General features: G+C 47.5%; 1 pseudogene; it reads right to left on the reverse strand.

Annotated features, from left to right (window-relative positions):
* Nucleotides 1-16,202: 16,202 nt before the first annotated feature.
* LOC137562406 (uncharacterized) lies at nucleotides 16,203-17,613 on the reverse strand (annotated as a pseudogene).
* Between the last annotated feature and the right edge of the window lie 1,263 nt (nucleotides 17,614-18,876).

Raw genomic sequence — 18,876 nt, forward strand, 5'->3', positions numbered from 1 at the left:
CAGTGCCAAAACCACTGGTAAATGGTTTACTGATCATGGTATTACTGTGCTCAATTGGCCTGCCAACTCTCCTGACCTGAACCCCATAGAGAATCTGTGGGATATTGTGAAGAGAAAGTTGAGAGACGCAAGACCCAACACTCTGGATGAGCTTAAAGGGATACTGTAGGGGGGTCGGGGGAAAATGAGTTGAACTTACCCGGGGCATCTAATCGTCCCCCGGAGACATCCTGTGCCCATGCAGCCACTCCCCAATGCTCCAGCCCCGCCTCCGGTTCACTTCTAGAATTTCAGACTTAAAGTCTGAAAACCACTGCGCCTGCGATCCCGCTGATGTCACCAGGAGTGTACTGCGCAGACACAGACCATACTGGGCCTGCACAGCACGCTCCTGGTGACATCAGTGGGAGTGAGGTCACGGCAACGCAGGCGCAGTGGTTTTCAGACTTTAAAGTCTGAAATTCTAGAAGTGAACCGGAGGCGGGGCCAGAGCATCGGTGAGTGGCTGCGCGGGCACAGGATGTCTGTGGGAGACCATTAGAAGCCCCGGGTAAGTTCAACTCATTTTCCCCCGACCCCCCTACAGTATCCCTTTAAGGCCGCTATCGAAGCATCCTGGGTCTCCATAACACCTGAGCAGTGCCACAGGCTGATTGCCTCCATGCCACGCCGCATTGAAGCAGTCATTTATGCAAAAGGATTCCCGACCAAGTATTGAGTTCATTACTGAACATAATTATTTGACGGTTAACTTTTTTTGTTTTAAAAACACTTTTCTTTTATTGGTCAGATGAAATATGCTAATTTTTTGAAATAGGAAATTTGGGTTTTCATGAGCTGTATGCCAAAATCATCAATATTAAAACAATAAAAGGCTTGAACTACTTCTGTTGTGTGTATGTGAATCTAAAATATATGAAAGTCTAATGTTTATCAGTACATTACAGAAAATAATGAACTTTATCACAATATGCTAATTTTTTGAGAAGATCCTGTATGTTTTCCTTCTGTCCTGTGCAAGAGTTCAGGTCCACTTTAAAAATTAAGCTACCTATAACATATTTCAGTAATTTCCACCTTCAAAGATTTTAAATCCAGACTGAGGCCTAGTGCACACCAGAGCGGTTCAGCAGCGTTTTCAGATCCGATTGCGGCTGCGGATCCGCTTGGGTAATGTATCTCAATGGGGTGGTTCACACCAGAGCGGGAGGCGTTTTGCAGAAACGCATACTCCCGGGCTGCTGCAGATTTTGGATTGCGGAGGCGTTTCTGCCTCCAAAGTATAGGAAAAACGCGAACCGCTCTGAAAAACGGCACTTCAGAGCGGTTTTGCAGGCGTTTTTGTTACAGAAGCTGTTCAGTAACAGCTTTACTGTAACAATATATGAAATCTACTACACAAAAAACGCTACACAAAACGCTAGCTGAAACGCTACAGAAAAATAAGGAAAAGCGTTTCAAAATCTGCTAGCATTTTGCGGATCTGCTAGCGGATTTTGGTGTGCACCAGGCCTGAGATAACATGGGTGTAAATGCAAATTATGAGACCCTGCCCTCCCCAGCAAAACTGTAATGGGACTATCTGCCACAGGTTATATAACAAGTGTGGCCATCATGACTCCCTCCACCCATGAGAAGAGTGACCTCAACACTTGCTGTGGTGGGTGCAGTACTGGAGGGAGAGAGCTAAGATGTAGTAACAACCCAAGACCCTTGGGCAGCAGCAATGGAGACTATCTCACTACTTCATGTCTTTGCAGCTAATTTTATAATGCAATAAAAAATGCAGGTAAACAATGAAGACTGGTTAAATATTAAAATGTATTAGTCTTCTACTGACATCTGGTGGTTATTTTTGATATTGCAGTTAAAATGGTATTTTTAACCCAAATCCAGGCCATATCATTATCATTTCGCAATTATATAGCACCAACATCTTCCGCAGCGCTTTACAAAGTATATGTAGTTATGTAACAAACTGTCCCTTAGAGAAGCTCACAATCTAATTCTATCATAGTCATATGTCCATTGTAGTATAGGGCCAATTTTAGGAGTAAGGGCCGGTCCAGATTGGATCCGTGTCAAACAGATCCGTTTTTCTGAATAACAGATCTGTTTGACACTGATCTGATCTAGATGCCTACGCACCTTCTGCGTCCGCGCCGATTGCATCGGTATGTACGCGTCGACTGCTCATCTCTCGCCGCCCCAAAATGGGATACTTCAGAGCACGTGGGGGCCAGGAGGGGATGGGGTGGGGCAGGAAAGGACACAAGGGGCCAGGAGAGGACCCAGGGGGGACAAGAAAGGACATAGGAGGCCAGGAGGGGTCACAGGAGGCCAGGGGGGACACGGGGGCCTACAATGACCTTCCCTTCCTCCAGCACCCACATTGACCTCTACCTACCCCAGCACCCACAGTGACCTCTCCTTACCGAGCACTCACAGTAACCTACCCTTCCCCCAGCACCAACACTGACCTCTACCTCCTCCAGAACCTACAGTGAACTCTCCCTTTCCTAGCAGCACTTCTATCATCCACAGCAGCACCCACAGTAACTTCCCACCCCTTCACTCACACATTCACACCCAGGCTCCATATGGCAATCAGTACTCGCATCAAACAGCCACATGAAACCCAGTACCTGCATCCCTTCCCCCTATAGCTGGCACCGAGTACTTCTACCCACATGGCACAATACCTGCACCCAGCCCTGACAGGGAAACCAGTACTCACACCCACACAGCCTCCACAAGGCACTCACTGTCAAGAACCAGCCCCACGGCAAGCCTGCAGAGACGGTTCCCGACTGGGGGTTGACTGTTTCAACCAGATCGAGAGGGGAAGCAGCCTTATTTAAGCTAACACAAGGCTGTCACCCCTCAAGAACACTTCTCGCTGCCACCACTAGCTCCTACTTGACACTTCAACAATTCCAACTCTGCTGTCGAGTGGCCTGCTCTCAGTCCCGCGTTTTCGTATTTGGGTCAGCTGTGCACTTAGGCCAAAATACGGGAACGCCACACACACAATACAATCACATGATAGCAAGGCACAATCCCAGCAGTACAATCAGTGAACTTGTAACACAAATTACACTGCAGTCTCTCCCTAGGCTATGAGCTGTTAGTACATCAGAAGCCAGGCTTATTAAATAAATATTTAATATTCCAAAAAGTGGAACAGTGCAGACAGGAATTTATACAAAAGATTTACAAAAACAAAGTAAAAATTACAAAGACACACAACAAGACAGTTTGCTCATAAACAAAATAAAAACGGGAATAAAACGTTACCAGCATACAGAGCAGAGCGTTGGTTGCGAGGAGCCCGCGGTTCCGACCAGTAGCTGGGGCACTTCTAGCGTGTTGCTAGCTCCTGGGGAAGTACAACTCTAAATCTTCCTAGCTGATTTTTTTTATAGGAAGATGGCTAGCCTGGGGCTACTCAATGTTCACATCCAGAAATCATCTAACTTCCTTAGATGATGACACCATGGTTTTCAAAGACCTCTGTAATCCCCGCTTGCTGTGATATGCACATTCCAGAGGTTTCCTGTTCCCGCCAGACTCAGTCAGTCCTGATTGTTTATTGAGAACAACAGGTAGCTGTAACGATTGGTGTCAGCACGCAGAGAGAATCTGATTATTGGTGATCTGCAGTATCACCAGGAATGCAGATATATAGCTGATTATTGATGATCTGCAGAATCACCGATAATACAGATATATTGCTAACCTCTGGACTCCTATAGGTATGTGAGTGTTTGGTGTAACAGTAGTACTTTGAGTAATGCACCTGCTGAGCAGGTGATCATAGGCAGTAAATGAATACTGCTCTTGAGGGCACAGGAACCTTCCAGCAGCCTGAGACTCTCCACGGGGTGGAGTCAGGTTGGTGATGGGAAGGACCAGAGTGTGAGTGACACCTGAAGGTGGATGTCACTATCTGATCTGGAGACTATCTCTTAAGAGGAGAGATAGCTCTCGAGGTCGGGCACGCCAGGTCGGCAACACACGGACAGACAAAGCACAAAGACAGAAGGCCGATTCGGTATCCAAGGCAAGCTGGGTCTGGCAACAGAAAATCTGATATGCGAGGTACCGAATCAGAGATCAGAGGGATAGTCAGGAAAGCAGTAAGTCATAACAGATATCAACAATGCCTAGTCTGGGTGTGAGGTCCTTGGTCTCTACACCCTGAAACTAGTCTGATGAAACAGATAGATAACACAAGTTCCCTAGTCTGGTGTGAGGTCCGTGGTCTCTACACCCGGAACTAGTCTGAAGTATAACAGATAGATAACACAAGTTCCCTAGTCTGGGTGTGAGGTCCGTGGTCTCTACACCCTGGAACTAGTCTGAAGTATAACAGATAGATTACACACGTTCCCTAGTCTGGGTGTAAGGTCCGTGGTCTCTACACCCTGGAACTAGTCTGAAGTATAACAGATAGATAACACAAGTTCCCTAGTCTGGGTGTGAGGTCCGTGGTCTCTACACCCTGGAACTAGTCTAAGCATAAACAGAATAACAGTACAAGTAATCTGGCTCAGGTCCACCTGGTTCAAACACACTGTTGGATCTGACTAAGGTCTGAGTGCTTCCACGTAGTGATCGCAACGGCAGACAACTTGAGACTGGCCAGCAGTAACTATATATGGAGTAGTGCTCTCCGGCACCACCCCTAATTGATCAACCAATAGTAACCTGCTCTGGAGTCAGCTGATCGGCGTGATCAGCTGATCTCTCCTTGCCCAGTATAAGAGTTCTGCCTCTCAGCGCGTATTCCTAAGCCTGTGTGCACTAACAGACTCAGCCACACCAGACACACGCTGCCGCGTGCAAACCGCCGCGCTGGACGCGGAACCAGCCGCCTTACTGTTGTTACATGCGGCGGCTTTTCCGCGTTCTGCCCTGTTACCAGACGCACACTTCTGCGTGCAAATTGCCGCATTGGACGCGGAATCAGCCGCCTGCTTAGCAGCACACGCGGCGGCTTTTCTGCGTTCTCTCCGAGGAGTGGACTCTGGACATCTCCTGCCCGGCTTTTCAGGATGCAAGTTATGGAACTCCCTTTTCAACTCCTCTGCGTGCATGCAACATTCTGGCACCCAAGTTCTCTCCTCAATGCCATACCCCTTCCAGTGCACTAAATACTGCACGGAGTTCTGCACAAGCCGGGAGTCTAGAATCTTCTCAATTTCATACTCAGGTTGGTCATCAATCAACACAGGGGGGGGGGGAGCGGAATCCACGTGCACTGCCGGCTTGAGCAAGGACACATGGAACGATCTCACACCTCGCATGCTGGTAGGGAGATCAATGGCATAAGTGACATCATTGGTTTTCCTGGTCACTGGAAACGGACCCACAAATCTGGGACCTAACTTGGGGGACAGTTGCTTCAGAGCCAAATGTCGTGTGGACACCCAGACCAAGTCTCCTGGAAGGAATTCCCACTCTATGGAACGTCTCTTATCAGCCTGTTTCTTCTGACTCTGAAAAGCCCTCCTCAAATTTCTTTCTACCATTCCCCAAATCTGTTTTAAGGACTTCTGCCAATCCTCCAGGGCTGGAAACGGAGTGGCAGCCACTGGTAATGGGGTAAACTTAGGTGACCTTCCTGTCACCACCTAGAATGGGGAAAAACCTGAGGAGGAGCTTTTCAAATTGTTGTGTGCAAATTCTGCAAATGGCAGGAATTTGACCCAGTCGGTTTGAACATCTGCCACATAACACCTCAGAAACTGTTCCAGAGACTGATTGGTTCTCTCGGTCTGGCCATTGGTCTGTGGGTGGTAGCCTGATGAAAAAGATAGCTCCATGTCTAACTGATGGCAGAATGCCCTCCAAAACTTAGACATAAATTGGACTCCCCGATCTGACACTATATTTTCCGGAATACCATGCAGCCGGAAAATATGTTGGATGAAGAGATCGGCCAACTCCTGGGCTGAGGGGAGTCCTTTCAGAGGGACAAAATGGGCCATCTTGCTGAATCGATCGACTACCACCCAAATGACCATCATGCCCTCAGACCTGGGGAGTTCGCCCACAAAACCCATGGACAGATGGGTCCATGGCTCACTCGGGACTGGCAATGGTTGCAATGTCCCAACAGGTGCCTGACGGGAGGGTTTGCTCCTAGCACACACTGCACATTCTCTTACATACTCTTTGCAGTCAGTTGCCAATGACGGCCACCAGGCACATCTCGCAACGAGGTCCTGAGTTCTGGTGGCCCTGGGATGCCCAGCATTCTTGTGGGAATGGAATAACTGCAGTATTTGTAGACGAAAAGGCAATGGTACAAACATGACCCCTCTCAGGCTTCCCCTCTGGTACATCCTGTTGGAACGGACCCAACGTTTCTGTCCAGTCCCTCCAGGTCTCAGTGGCGGCCAGAACCACTTTCTGAGGAAGAATGGTTTCTGGGTCTGAGGGCTGTGCTGTCTCGGGCTCAAAACATCTGGACAAGGCATCAGCTTTTATGTTTTTACTACCAGGGGTATCCGTGATTACAAATCTGAATCTTGAGAAAAATAATGACCACCGGGCCTGTCGGGGGCTAAGTCTCTTAGCACCCTCAATGTACCCCAAATTCTTGTGGTCAGTATAGACAGTAATGGTATGTTCTGCACCCTCTAGCCAATGTCGCCATTCCTCAAAGGCCAACTTAATGGCTAGAAGTTCCCTATTGCCTATATCGTAGTTCTTCTCTGCGGGTGAAAACCTACGTGAAAAGTAGGCACAGGGGTGTAATTTTCCCTGCAACCCAGAACGCTGAGACAGCACAGCCCCTACCCCTACCTCTGAGGCATCTACCTCCACGATAAAGGGGAAGGTGGTGTCGACATGTCTCAAAATGGGTGTAGTACAGAACAATTTCTTCAGAGTAGAGAAAGCAGCATGGGCCTCAGGGGACCAGTGATGAGTATCTGCCCCTTTCTTTGTGAGACTGGTGAGAGGTGAGATCGCCATAGAGTACCCCTTTATGAACCTCCTATAGTAGTTGGCGAACCCCAGGAACCTCTGGAGAGCCTTCAGTCCCACAGGTTGGTGCCACTCCAGAACAGCTGAAACCTTTCCAGGGTCCATAGAGAGGCCAGAGGTTGAAATTATGTACCCCAGAAAGGCAACAGAGGTCACTTCGAAAATGCATTTCTCCAGCTTAGCGTACAGCATATTTTGTCTCAACTTCCGTAACACAAACTTAACATGCTTTCTGTGCTCTGAGACTGAGGTTGGACGAGAAGATTAGTATGTCGTCTAAAATTTTCGAGAAAATCTTAGCATTGGTGACTTGAGTAAATAAATCGTCTATTAAAGGCAAAGGATAGCGATTTTTTACTGTAATTTTATTTAAGCCCTGATAATCAATGCATGGGCGGAGGCCTCCATCCTTCTTTTTCACAAAAAAGAACCCTGCCCCTGCCGGGGACCGAGAAGGGCGGATGAAACCTTTAGCTAAGTTCTCTCGGATGTATTCCTGTGTAACACCTCTATAATGCTTGAACTGCAAAGAAATCCTCCAGACACCAATTAAGTTCTTTTTAAGAAATATTTGTATTAAATCATATGGATAAAAAAAGTTTAGTGACAAAACACATTCATAAACTTCTTCTTAGCAGATGAGTATAGGTAGGCCTCTGTATACATCCGCCTGCTAGGATCAGGGCTAGTTCAGGAAACATATATGTGATACAGTTTATTTGCATGAACTTGCCAGCATTTTCCTCACACAGCGCTCCGCTAGCTGACAGTTCTTCACCACTGTCTTTTTAAAGTGGACCTGAATTCTTGCACAGGACAGAAGGAAACTTAGAGAAATGTCTGGCGGTTACCTAGCAACATCCAGGATAGGACAGAATATGTGAAATTGATGATTGTGAATGATCACTTAACATATAAGAAGCACCGCTCTCTCCACTGTATTTTGTCTGACAGCTGTTGTCACACAATCTCTTCAGACACTGCACTGCAGTCTTCACTGCTTTTCACTTGTTTCTCTGTCTCACTCTTGTATGCTTTGCTGTCCTGCTGTCTCTGTGTCACTGTAATGTCTCTGCTGGTTTCTGTTATCTCTCTCTGTTACAGGTACATTTTAATATCCTTGTCTTTCATTCTTATTGCTTACTGTTTCTCTTCTGGCTTATCTCTCCAGTATTGTTGCTCTTTACCTGCCTGTAGTTGTGAATGATCTCTCTCCTCTCATGTAATGTCTCTGCAGCTCTCTCTCTTCCTTATTTTAGTTTTCAGTAGTGCTCACTTGTCTGTGGCTCTGCCTTGCTCAGACTGTCTCACCAATAGCTGGTCTCTTCTTGTCTCTCTCCTATATCTCCTCACAAATCAAGCTTATATCTTGCTGCCTCATCAGCTCAGTCTCCACGGCTACTTGACTCCTCCCCCTCACTAGCCTACAACTGCCAAAAACCTGTTACTTCCACCCTGCACATGCCCAGCTTCTCTCTCCTCTTTCCTGCTCATGGGCTCCCCCTGGCGGAACCTGCAGATTCCCCTTGTAGCAGCCCTCCCCACAAAAAGTTAATGCATATTTAACCCTTGGTGTGTGTGTCCGTTGCAATGACACGCACACAGGGTTACATTCACCCCCTTTTTTTAAATTGTAGTCCCTACAATTTTTCTTTTAACTAAAGCACAATGTCAACATATGTTCCAAACTGTTCAGGAAGCGGTGAAGGTAAATTATTTTTCCATTTTGACTCGTGGTCTAGTTCTGTTTATGTAGAACATCTTTGCTATTCCTTCTCTGAATTCCCAAACTCTTTGTCTTGAGCTTCCTTGATGCTTGTAAGTTGTAGGATTTCTGGTGAATGTAGAGTCCTTTTATAGCGCTTGATCCGTTGAGGTTGGGGCACCAGCTGCCAATATGATTCCAACTCCTTTCTTCGAGAAGGCTCCATTTTCCATTGTATCAATCCATCTTCAGTCTTCTCTGAAAGTTGTTTAGGATCAGCCATCTGAGTAGAGTACTGGTTTACTACAGGCTTGTTTTTTCTGCAGGAGTCCAGATAATTTCCTTCTTGCTCATTATTTCCATCTTTCATTGATCTTTTACTATCAAAGAATGTACTGTACAATTTAGGAGGAAGTGAACCCTGGACATGTTTCAATCTAGAATCCTGTTCCAACGTTGATGATATAGAACATCTTAGCTCTTCTTTCTCTGATATATCAAAACTCCTAGGTTCTTCTCTCAGTGTTGCAACCTTGATAGGTGGATGTCTAATTGTCGAAGCTCTACAATGATATGGTACACTGGGACACCTCCAGGAGGACTGATGTTCTTCTTCTTGTTGGTCATTGGACATTCCACCATGGGAGCAATTACTTCGACTTCCATACGACTGAAACTGTTTGCATACTGTAGCATATCCACTGCATTGAATTTTAGTACCACCAGGTCCAGTCACATTAGCGGCCTGTTTTCCTTTTCTTCCTTCCACAACATCAAACTGGACGATTGCTCCACTCCTCACACTAAACAGAATTTTCCATGGGTTGTTCTTTTTAATAGCAGTCCAGTGTACAAACAAATCTTCCTTAGTGTCCTTCCGGGTTATAAATCCATAACCTCGTTTCATATTAAACCAACTTACAGTACCCAAGACCTTACTGGCCAAGATATTCTTTTCCATTTTCCATAGATTTTTCTTCCATCTTCTTCTGACTTGTTTTAATGGTTTGGCCATCTGACACCCCACAAAAGTTCCTAAATGATTAACATGGGCCTGCTGGATGTCTTCTGCAGTTCGACACTTACGTACAGGATACCTATCTATGGTTATGTCATTTGGAGATATGCTTCGTGACAGACTCAATTGCTGCTTTAACACAGAAACTTCTTCACTCATAGTTTTCACAATTTCTTTAATTTCTTCTCTTTCCTCTGGAGTTTGTCTACATTTTTGTGATGGCCCGAGTCCTAGACAGTTGTTTTTAAGGTGAACCAGTTCCTCCTTTATTTCTTGTATGGACACTCTTAACTCTTTTAGCTCTTTCTCTGTTTGTTCACTCGTATCTTCTTTAGGGAGGTAGGTATTGCTAGATCCAGCCATCTCTCGATGGAGAAAAGACATTTGAAATGGTTCTTCCTCTTGCCCATATTTGATAGCCAAATTCTGCAGCTTAAGGAAATCAAGATCAGGTTTTGTTTCCAATCTTTGCTTCAGGGCTTGACGGACGAAATTGCTTTTGATTCCTAAAACAAATTGATCTCGCAACCAAGTAGTATCATCTGCAGGGTTATTAACTCCATCCACTTCCTCTCTCTTGTGCAGAGCTCCCATCAATTCCTTCAGTGCATTAGCATATTGTGGTAATGTTTCATTTTCTTTTTGATTGCGCTCCAGAAACCTCTTTCTTAATACGTGCGTGTCAGACGGATCACCATACACTTCTTCTAACACCAAAATAATGTCCTCCAGCGGAACAGGAGCTCTCAGATTTGCATTTATCACTGTTCTACGAGCATCTCCTTCTAGGGCAGTTGTCGCTACCTCCATCTGCAGCTCTATGGGCACTTTATAAGCCAGCACAGCACTCTGGATTCTTTCACTCCACTCTCTTAGGATCACATTATAACCATTAAACTTTGGTAAGTACACAGCTAGCATTCCCATGGCAGTCATTGTTAGTGCAGAGGGTACAGCCATGGCCCTTTCTCCAGCTGCTGAAGTGGAAGACTCTGACAGGGGTGAAACCTCCGCTGCATGAGCGTCCATCCTGCCGACTACGCCAAATGTAACACCTCTATAATGCTTGAACTGCAAAGAAATCCTCCAGACACCAATTAAGTTCTTTTTAAGAAATATTTGTATTAAATCATATGGATAAAAAAAGTTTAGTGACAAAACACATTCATAAACTTCTTCTTAGCAGATGAGTATAGGTAGGCCTCTGTATACATCCGCCTGCTAGGATCAGGGCTAGTTCAGGAAACATATATGTGATACAGTTTATTTGCATGAACTTGCCAGCATTTTCCTCACACAGCGCTCCGCTAGCTGACAGTTCTTCACCACTGTCTTTTTAAAGTGGACCTGAATTCTTGCACAGGACAGAAGGAAACTTAGAGAAATGTCTGGCGGTTACCTAGCAACATCCAGGATAGGACAGAATATGTGAAATTGATGATTGTGAATGATCACTTAACATATAAGAAGCACCGCTCTCTCCACTGTATTTTGTCTGACAGCTGTTGTCACACAATCTCTTCAGACACTGCACTGCAGTCTTCACTGCTTTTCACTTGTTTCTCTGTCTCACTCTTGTATGCTTTGCTGTCCTGCTGTCTCTGTGTCACTGTAATGTCTCTGCTGGTTTCTGTTATCTCTCTCTGTTACAGGTACATTTTAATATCCTTGTCTTTCATTCTTATTGCTTACTGTTTCTCTTCTGGCTTATCTCTCCAGTATTGTTGCTCTTTACCTGCCTGTAGTTGTGAATGATCTCTCTCCTCTCATGTAATGTCTCTGCAGCTCTCTCTCTTCCTTATTTTAGTTTTCAGTAGTGCTCACTTGTCTGTGGCTCTGCCTTGCTCAGACTGTCTCACCAATAGCTGGTCTCTTCTTGTCTCTCTCCTATATCTCCTCACAAATCAAGCTTATATCTTGCTGCCTCATCAGCTCAGTCTCCACGGCTACTTGACTCCTCCCCCTCACTAGCCTACAACTGCCAAAAACCTGTTACTTCCACCCTGCACATGCCCAGCTTCTCTCTCCTCTTTCCTGCTCATGGGCTCCCCCTGGCGGAACCTGCAGATTCCCCTTGTAGCAGCCCTCCCCACAAAAAGTTAATGCATATTTAACCCTTGGTGTGTGTGTCCGTTGCAATGACACGCACACAGGGTTACACCTGCATGGCCAATTTCTCTGGCCCAGATAAATTATAGAGATGACCTCTAGGGGGCATACAACCAGACCTGAGATCAATGGGGCAGTCAAAAGGACGGTGTGGAGGAAGTTTATCTGCTGACTTGGGACAAAACACGTCCGCAAATTCTGAATACTGATCTGGCAATCCCTCCATGTGAATCTTGGTCTTACCAAAGGTTACTTTCGCTAGACAATGATGATAGCAATGGGCAGACCAGCTTGTTAGCTGACCCGTAGCCCAATTGATCTGAGGCGAGTGAATTTGTAACCATGGCATGCCAAGAATGATCCTGGAGGTTGCCATTCGTAACACAAAAAATGGTAAACTTTCTTTATGCAACACCCCTATTGTGACCCCCAAGACTAGGGTCTGGGAGAGAGGATGGTTACTCTGCAGGGGGGAATCATCCACTGCAGTGACCCGAATCTGTTATTTTAGTGGGGAGATCGGAATCCCCAATTTCTTAGCAAATTCATAATCCATAAAATTAGCTGCTGAGCCAGAATCTATGAAGGCCTCAGTAGTCTCTGTCTTATCCTGCCAGGATATAGTACAAGGGAGAAGAAAACGTTTATCATCTAGAGGTAATGACTGCGTGCCTAGGGTATTACCTCTGACTACACCTAGGCGGCAGCGTTTCCCGACTTCTTGGGACAATTCTGCACTTTATGACCCCCCTCTGCACAGTATAGACAGAGCTGCTCTGTTTCTCTGCGTCTCCGTTCCACCCGAGACAATCTCGACCGACCAATCTGCATTGGTTCCGGGGGGGGGGGGAGGGGGGTGAAGCAGGTGGAGATGGAAAAGAAGGAGACGCTGCGTAGGACAAGTATCTCACATTGTTCCTACCCTGGGTCTGTCTTTAGTATCGTAAGCGACGATCAATTCTGATGGCCAATGAAATGGCTTCATTGATGGATTTGGGCTCAGGATGACCCAACATTAGCTCTGAGACCGCGTCTGACAGCCTTGACAAAAAACAGTATAATAATGCAAATGAGCCCCATCTGGCTGAAACTGCCCATTTCCTGAATTCGGCTGCGTAATTTTCAACTGGATCTCTGCCCTGCCGCAATGTCTTGAACTTCCGCTCTGCGGTAGAGGCAATGTCCGGGTCATCATAAATTATAGCCATAGCTTCAAAAAATGCCTCAACCAAGGCCAACGCGCTATCACCTGGCTGGAGATTATATGCCCAAGTCTGGGAATCTCCTGACAATAGTGTCTTGATAAATGTAATTGTGCTACAGTTCCTGAAGAACTAGGTCTCAACTCAAAGTATGATAACACTCGGTTTTTAAAGTTCCGAAAGTCAGATCTGTGGCCAGAAAACCTTTCAGGTACAGAAATGCGTATGTCTGTGCTAGGAGGAGATCGCACTGTATCCACAGCCGTCTGTAGGGCTTGCACAGACCCAGACAAGGCATTGATCTGGGTCTGATGACTGTCCAGCACTGAGGTGAAATTTTCCACCGAGGTGGTGAGTGCATCAAGACGGCTGCAGAGTGCGTCCATTTGGTTTTGGTCTGCCGTTCTGTAACGATTGGTGTCAGCATGCAGAGAGAATCTGATTATTGGTGATCTGCAGTATCACCAAGAATGCAGATATATACCTGATTATTGATGATCTGCAGAATCACCGATAATACAGATATATTGCTAACCTCTGGACACCTATAGGTATGTGAGTGTTTGGTGTAACAGTAGTACTTTGAGTAATGCACCTGCTGAGCAGGTGATCATAGGCAGTAAAGGAATACTGCTCTTGAGGGCACAGAAACCTTCCAGCAGCCTGAGACTCTCCAAGGGGTGGAGTCAGGCTGGTGATGTGAAGGACCAGAGTGTGAGTGACACCTGAAGGTGGATGTCATTATCTGATCTAGAGACTATCTCTTAAGAGGAGAGATAGCTCTTGAGGTCGGGCATGCCAGGTCGGCAACACACGGACAGACAAAGCACAAAGACAGAAGGCCGATTCGGTATCCAAAGCAAGCTGGGTCTGGCAACGGAAAATTAGATATGCGAGGTACCGAATCAGAGATCAGAGGGATAGTCAGGAAAGCAGTAAGTCATAACAGATATCAACAATGCCTAGTCTGGGTGTGAGGTCCTTGGTCTCTACACCCTGGAACTAGTCTGATGAAACAGATAGATAACACAAGTTCCCTAGTCTGGTGTGAGGTCCGTGGTCTCTACACCCTGGAACTAGTCTGAAGTATAACAGATAGATAACACAAGTTCCCTAGTCTGGGTGTGAGGTCTGTGGTCTCTACACCCTGGAACTAGTCTAAGCATAAACAGAATAACAGTACAAGTAATCTGGCTCAGTGTGAATTCCCAGGTCCACCTGGTTCAAACACACTGTTGGATCTGACTAAGGTCTGAGTGCTTCCACGTAGTGATTGCAACGGCAGACAACTTGAGACTGGCCAGCAGTAACTATATATGGAGTAGTGCTCTCCGCACCACCCCTAATTGATCAACCAATAGTAACCTGCTCTGGAGTCAGCTGATCAGCGTGATCAGCTGATCTCTCCTTGCCCAGTGTAAGAGTTCTGCCTCTCAGCGCGCGCGCACGTATTCCTAAGCCTGTGTGCACTAACAGACTCAGCCACACCAGACACACGCTGCCGTGTGCAAACCGCCGCGCTGGACGCGGAACCAGCCGCCTTACTGTTGTTACATGCGGCGGCTTTTCCGCGTTCTGCCCTGTTACCAGACGCATGCTTCCGCGTGCAAACCGCCGCATTGGACGCGGAATCAGCCACTTCCTTAGCAGCACACGTGGTGGCTTTTCTGCGTTCTCTCACAGTAGCTGTTTACATGTATACAGAGTTCAAAGTGATGCACACACCTTCAGCCCAACTGGTTGGGTAATTGTTTAATTAAGAGTTTCCTGGTTAGAGGCTAGGTAGAGATTTCCTAATTAAATGTCCAGGTTTCCTTGGGCTATTCAACGTAGCGGGTCTATGAAAATCAGATTTACATTCCTTTTTGAGAGGTGCACACTTCCAATTTCCAGGTTACCATTCTTCGAACCTCAGCAGCCAGGCTGTCTCTAACAGACCTACATATATGACATAGTACACAGCAGACATAAAATGAAAAATATATGACTTCCACAAGATACACATTCAAATGGCTGTTATATTATACACAACATGACACCTCCTCTTTCAAAATGGCGCACCGCAGATGATTCCCACGAATCGTCTTGCCAGCGCCTAAACTGAAGAGGCCTAGCCCGGTGGGGTAACTCCTTAGCATTCTCAGGAGGATTCCCCACCTGGCAGTTAGCTCCAAGCTACCTTGCTGAAAAACTAGGCCTTGGTGCTGCAATGTGTCATTGCCCCCGGCAACCTGACGTAACCAACCAGAGAGATTATTGTCAGTGACGACCATGAATTCGCGACCATAGAGATAGTGCCGCAGCTGGTGAAGGGTATCGACAGTCACTACCCGCACTTTTTCTATAGTGGCAGGCAGGGCGGGGCCGAGGCATAGGCTGGAGAGGCTCCAGCCTCAGGGCGCAGTGTAGGATGGGGCGCACAATTCATTCAGCTGTCATTCCTAATTGTGTATGAAGCAGAAAGAAATAAGAAAATGGGATACATAGCAGTGACTGCAAGCAAGATAACTAGATATTAAGGTGTTGGGGAGGTTGTGGGCCCTGTGGCCCTCTTAGTCTAATAGTAATCAGTGTGTGACAGCTGGGGTGGGAGGGATCGAGGGGCGCACTTTGGTGTCTCAGCCTTGGGTGCTGGAGGATCTTGTCCCTGCTCTGGTGGCAGGCAGGAGTTACCTCTCTGTCCTTTTGGGGTATAATTATCTGACGGTCTGCCTCCTCCACCTCTGACGGCTCAGAGGGAATAACTTCCCAGAACCCTCTCAGCCCGCCCGTCCCAGCTGGTGACCTGCTGGCCAGCCCCCTAAGCTCTTCTGGGCTGCTGTCAAATCGAACAGCCCCAGAGAGCTCAGTGCTGTCCGTCACATGCGCCAGGGAGGCTGCAAACTGAAAGGCCCCTGGGCCTCCAGTGCCTGGTTCCGAAGCTGATGCTGCCAACCCGGCAACATCAGTCCCTTCAGTGGACAGTCCCTCCGCTGCAGACCCACTAGTGCTGCTGGTTACCACTGCAGCTGAGGGAGTGTCTGCATTACACATATCATCGCTCATCACATTACATTTGATCTTAAAATTATCTTCAGGGGAAGGATCTGGCCTGGTGCCATTTGCCCCTTCAGACCAGCGAACACTGCTGGTTACTCCTGCAGCTGATGGAGTGTCCACATGACACATAGCATTATGTAGCACAACACATGACATCAACATTTTCTGCCTTACACATATTGTCATTAAGAACATCACATACAACATCAACATTATCTGCAGCATTACACACATCGCTATTAAGCACTTCACAAGTAGCATCAACAGTTCCTGCATCGATTGCATCGATAGTCCGTGCATCATAAATAACATCATCAGTTTCTGCATTCTCTGTATCAACATGTCCCACTCCAGGTCTAGGCACTGGAGACTTACTAGGGCTTGCTCCTAGTACACAGTCCTTATCCCTTGGAGACTCACCAGCACCCCCCATTTGCAAAGAGTTATCACACAGTACCTTACATGAGTCCGGGACTTCTGATGGGGATGCAGGCTCCACGGGGGTTAGATTAGGCTCATAACAGGCTACTAACCATCCCAGGTCAGTACCCAGCAACACGTTGGTGGGGATTTCATCAGTTACCCCAACTTCTTTCATTCCGCTGCCGGCCCCCCAATCCAGGTGGACCAATGCGGTGGGTATGGCTGCGGTGACACCCCCAACTCCTTTAACACAAATCATCTTACCAGGAATATACTGCTCCGGGTTTACAAGCTGGGGATGTATGAGAGTCACTTCTGCTCCAGTGTCTCTCAGTCCAGAGGCAACTGTACCCCCAACCGTGACAAGCTGCAGATTCTCTGCATAGCTAGTGGCATTCCTGATAGCACAAAAAACAGCTTGGACTTCACTGCGGATTGGGGCCTCACTGGATTTTGGGGCCTCCCTCTTCCTTTCTGGGCAAGTCACACTGATATGACCCACCTTGTCACATACAAAGCATTTCCGGGTATCAGTGTTTGGTGGATTGAATCCAGGGGACGGTGGTGCTTGCCTCCTCTAGGTGATGGGCGAAGCAGGTTTAGTGATCTGTTCTGCCCTCCAGCTGGGTGTAGTAGTCCTCCGGGACTCGGATACTCGATGGGCTGTGTAGGAATCGGCAACCTCAGCAGCCTCATCCACTGTCTTTGGCTCTCGATCCGGCACAAACAGCCGGACCTCAGCAGGACAAGTGTGTAGGAACTGGTCCTTGATCATCAGTTCCTGCAGGGCAAGGTTTCAACAGACAGTCCCTTCACCCACTGCTGGAATGCAGTGCGCAGGCCACAGGCAAGGTCTAAGTAGCTGTCATTAGGACCTCGCTGCACTGTACTAAAACATTTTCGATACACTTCTGGCGTGAGGTGATTTCTTTTAGCAATATCCTTTTTAATGGCCTCATAGTCCTCTTCTTCCTCCTGTGGAAGGCTCACAAACGCCTCCAGGGCCTTGCCTCTCAGCCCTGGGTGAGATACCGTGCCCACTGCTCTCGGGGTATCCCATACTGACGACAAGTCCTTTCAAACCCCTGTAAGAAAGTGTCTATGTCAGAGTCCTTGTCCATAGTGGGGAACTTATCCAGGGGGATTTTGTGGACTCGCTCACCTTTGCGTTCTGCGGGTGCAGCAGACCTATTCTGCTGCTGAAGTTTATCCAGCTCCAGCTTGTGTTGAAGCTCAGTACTTTCCCTCTCGGCTTGGCATCTTTCACTCTCGGCCTGGTGTCGCCGTTTAGATCTTCCCTCCTCTGCCTGTCGATGCAGTAGAATCAGCTTTAGGCGCAGTTCTGGATCAGCCGAGTTCAGTAGTTGTAGATCAGCTTCCAGAGATGCCATCTCCGTGTTCGGTGGATCATCCAGGACATCGTCTCCACTCGCATCCTGTGGCGGGAGCGATTCATCTGCTGTATCTGCTGGCGTTGGAGCGCGGGCTTGCTCTGCCTCATCATACTCCTCGAGGGCACGAACTAACTGCTCCTTAGTCTAGCCTCTCACCGTCTCTATGCCTATGTGCTCACACAGGTTGAGTAAGTCGTTTTGATTCTGTTTCTTATAGCTGGTTACCAAAAAGAAGAAAAAGGGGGGAGGGGAAGCAAAATGCCAAGTGTGTACCTTTGTGAAAAAAAAGTATATAGATTCTGCACTGAGTAGACTTCTGTAGGCTAGTCACTTCTAACAGCTTCCAGCCTTTAGTGCATAGGATAGGGAGCTTAGTACTAATGTACTAAGCGATCCCACCACTGCCACCAATAATGTCAAGAACCCGGCCCCACGGCAAGCCTGCAGAGACGGTTCCCGACTGGGGGTTGACTGTTTCGACCAGATCGAGAGGGGAAGCAGCCTTATTTAACCACTTGCCGACCGCCCACAGCCCATGGGCGGCGGCAAAGTGGATGCCTTAAGGACCGCAATACGCCTTAGGGCGTTGCGTCGTTTTCCTATGCCGGGGGAGCGATCGCGTCATTGATGACGCGCGCTTCCCCCGGCAACTGGCTCCGCCCACCCGCCGTAACATCCCGCCGGCCATACGGAAGCGCCGGTGGGATGTTAACCCCGCGATCGCCGCTACAAAGTGTATAATACACTTTGTAATGTATACAAAGTGTATTATACAGGCTGCCTCCTGCCCTGGTGGTCCCAGTGTCGGAGGGACCACCAGGGCAGGCTGCAGCCACCCTAGTCTGCACCCAAACACACTGATCTGCCCCCCCCCGCCCACTGATCGCCCACAGCACCCCTCAGACCCCCCCCCTGCCCACCCCCCAGACCCCTGTTTGCACCCAATCACTCCCCTAATAACCCATCAATCACTCCCTGTCACTATCTATC

Source organism: Hyperolius riggenbachi, chromosome 3, assembly GCF_040937935.1.
Source record: "Hyperolius riggenbachi isolate aHypRig1 chromosome 3, aHypRig1.pri, whole genome shotgun sequence".
Classification (NCBI taxonomy): Eukaryota; Metazoa; Chordata; class Amphibia; order Anura; family Hyperoliidae; genus Hyperolius; species Hyperolius riggenbachi.